Source organism: Beta vulgaris, chromosome 8, assembly GCF_026745355.1.
Source record: "Beta vulgaris subsp. vulgaris cultivar EL10 chromosome 8, EL10.2, whole genome shotgun sequence".
Classification (NCBI taxonomy): Eukaryota; Viridiplantae; Streptophyta; class Magnoliopsida; order Caryophyllales; family Amaranthaceae; genus Beta; species Beta vulgaris.
The window spans coordinates 34925893-34928774 of record NC_079209.1 but is presented as its reverse complement, the minus strand read 5'-3'; the positions used below and the strand labels follow the sequence as shown (position 1 = coordinate 34928774).

General features: G+C 33.6%; 1 long non-coding RNA gene across 1 annotated transcript; it reads right to left on the bottom strand.

Annotated features, from left to right (window-relative positions):
- Nucleotides 1–1570: 1570 nt before the first annotated feature.
- On the bottom strand, nt 1571–2371 carry LOC109135804 (uncharacterized). The gene is made up of 2 exons (XR_002040692.3): nt 2286–2371; nt 1571–1845 (listed from the first exon to the last, which is right to left on the bottom strand). It is a non-coding gene; the product is annotated as an uncharacterized LOC109135804 (long non-coding RNA).
- Nucleotides 2372–2882: the final 511 nt, after the last annotated feature.

The window sequence follows — 2882 nt, the reverse complement described above, 5'->3', positions numbered from 1 at the left end:
AACTAATTAAGCTATATAATTAGTTCAAACTATTAATCTGATTTATGTTGTGAATCTGGTTTTAGGTTTGTAATTAAGTAAAGGTGGGAAGTAAAGAAATTAGGTTATTGTTATTAGTTGGAAGTATAATCTTGTTATGCGAACCTGGTTTTTTGGACATAAGACTGGATTGGACATAAACCTGATTGGACACAAGACCCGATTGGACAAAAGACTCGGTTGGACATAAGACTAGGTTGTACGTATGACTTGATTGGATTTGGTAAAGTTAGTGGACTATTACATTAACTAAAACCAGTTTGCTCACTAACATTGACTCCTAAAAGACGCTAAACACATTAGAATAGAAAAGAAAAGGAATTTCATAAGCAATGAGTCTAGTTATCGTCATATTTTGAATTACTACGTCGTTATAGTTAGTTACGTATTAGTTGATAGTTTTGACAAGGACGTAGCACTAAAGTATATACTTAATCGTTTAGGTCCCAATTTCATAAGCGGCACGTTTGGTTAATATAGCAAAAATTCTCCGTTACAAGGTACGTACGCGTACCAGTTTAATCCCAAGTACTAGTATCATGATTAGGTTGCAATTTATTCTATTGGAACCTAGAAGCATGATAGAGAACGTTTGATTGTTGAGATTATTTGGTAATATGTTTGTAATTTGAAGTCGATATATTGCATTGGAATACGTAATTCTATCGTATTACGAACATGAGCATTGTATTCATATTAATCTAATCCATAGTGTAACAAGAGTGTTACAAGAGATACGATTTGAGTATTGTGACTAAGAGAACATGTAAATGACTCTATGTGGTTATGAAATGAATGGACAGTATTAAAAAGTGAATTATGGCAATAACTTGTAGTTGGACTCCCTACAAGTGACGAACAATGGGGGGAGTGTGGGACTTGTTGTACACTCCTACGCAGGCCTACTGTGACGACAGTAGTGTCCTTATGATTTTGATAACTCAAGTAGCTGGAAGGTTCTGTACGATCTTGGGGGTATGCATACTAAGGTGATGGGTGTGAGACGGAACAAAGTATTTGCATTTTATCTAATAGACCAAGTTGTCTATTAAGGATTCAGTAGCCCATATGATTCTAGTAAGATGACGGTGCCCGTTCGATGCCAACTAAATAAAGAGTAAAGGATGTATGTAGCATCATGCTTAGGATGGTTCATTATTGCGTTGTTTATGTTTATATGCATTCAATGGTTCATTACGTACTCAGCATAGCTGATTGTAGGGCTGGCAAACAGATCAGGTCAGGTCGGGTTCGTGTTCGGGTCAGTTCAGATTCAGGTCAAAAACCTCCAACCTGAACCTGACCCATTTAACTTTTCGGGTCAAATTGCTCAACCCTAACCTGATGTTTTCGTGTTCGGGTCAACCTGAATGTAACCTGATTTAACCCGAGTTTTCGATAATATTTTTTATATATTAAAACAAATTTTAACCAAATAAAAATCATAATTAAAAATCAATACAAGTAGCATTTCAATTAAAAAACAAATGCAAATTAGACATTTACAGCAAAAAAAAATCTATCAAAAGGATTCAAAAACAGAGCATCTTAAAAAAAGAACATTAGAACCTGATCTGGTTCACTAAATCAAGAACCACAAACATAAAGTTAACCAAGTTCATAGTTCATACTTCAAAGTATTTTAGAGATAGAAGTAGTTTACTGTATAAATATGTTACATTCAGCTACAAAAAAAAATCTTTTTACAAGCAATCGTTCTCTTATATGTAGAGTCGATCTCGATATCCTCTTCTACCTCTGAAGAAAGCACAATTAACTCCTTCAAGTCTTCATCAACCATACTAACTGCAAAAACGAGAATGGTAGAAGAAGATCAGAAATATAGAACGCATAAACTATAAAATACAGAATATAAAGTCATAACGAAAAAATACAAAAAATAAATTAAAAAATGAAGACAACAAAATAAAAGACAATCTATAAAATACATAATATAAAGTCATAACGAAAAAATACAAAAAAATAAATTAAAAAATGAAGACATAACAAAAATAACACAGATCTAAACAAAGGCACAGAAAAAGTATTAGAAAAAACGCACAAAAATAAAGCACAACTTGAAAAAAATACGTAAAATAAATAGAAGCATGCATAAAAATCAAAAATAGAAATCATAGAAAAAATTACAAAATATTGAAGAAGTAGGTAAGAAAAATAGACATTATAGAAAAGAAAATAAGAAATATTAAATACAGAAACAAAGAAATGAAGATGGGAAGAAATACCTAAATTACTTCTTGAAAGTTAAAATACAAAAATGGAGATTAGAAGAGCAGCAAGTCATTGTTGAAGTCTTGAAGAGCAGCATCACTGAGAGTGAGAGTGAGATGAGAAGAAACCAAGAAGAGAGAGACTCAGAGAGTAGATAGAGTGAAAATTGTTGTGACTGCGTGAGAAGAAATGAAAATTAAGGGTTAGGTTAGATTAGTTTATATGTGGAAAAGAGAAACTAAGAAGGATTTGGGCCGGTTATATAAGCCCATATATGATTTGCGTGAGTTCTAGGCTTCTAGCATCTTCTATTGCAAAACAAAAAACATCAGTATAATTCCGTTTTTTATAATCAGGTTAAGCGGGTCGTTTTCAGGTTGGAATTTTCAACCTTAACCTAACCCATTTATCTTTCAGGTCGGGTTCAGGTCGACCCATTTAATTAATCGGGTTGAAAATCTCAACCCAAACCCGTTCTTTTCAGGTTGGGTTCGGGTCGAGTTGTCAGGTTGGGTCACCTTTTGCCAGGCCTAGCTGATTGTGTGTTATTATGTGTTTGTTGACCTGTGATGAACCATTGATGCTACAATGGGGAGCAGACTAGGTGTACT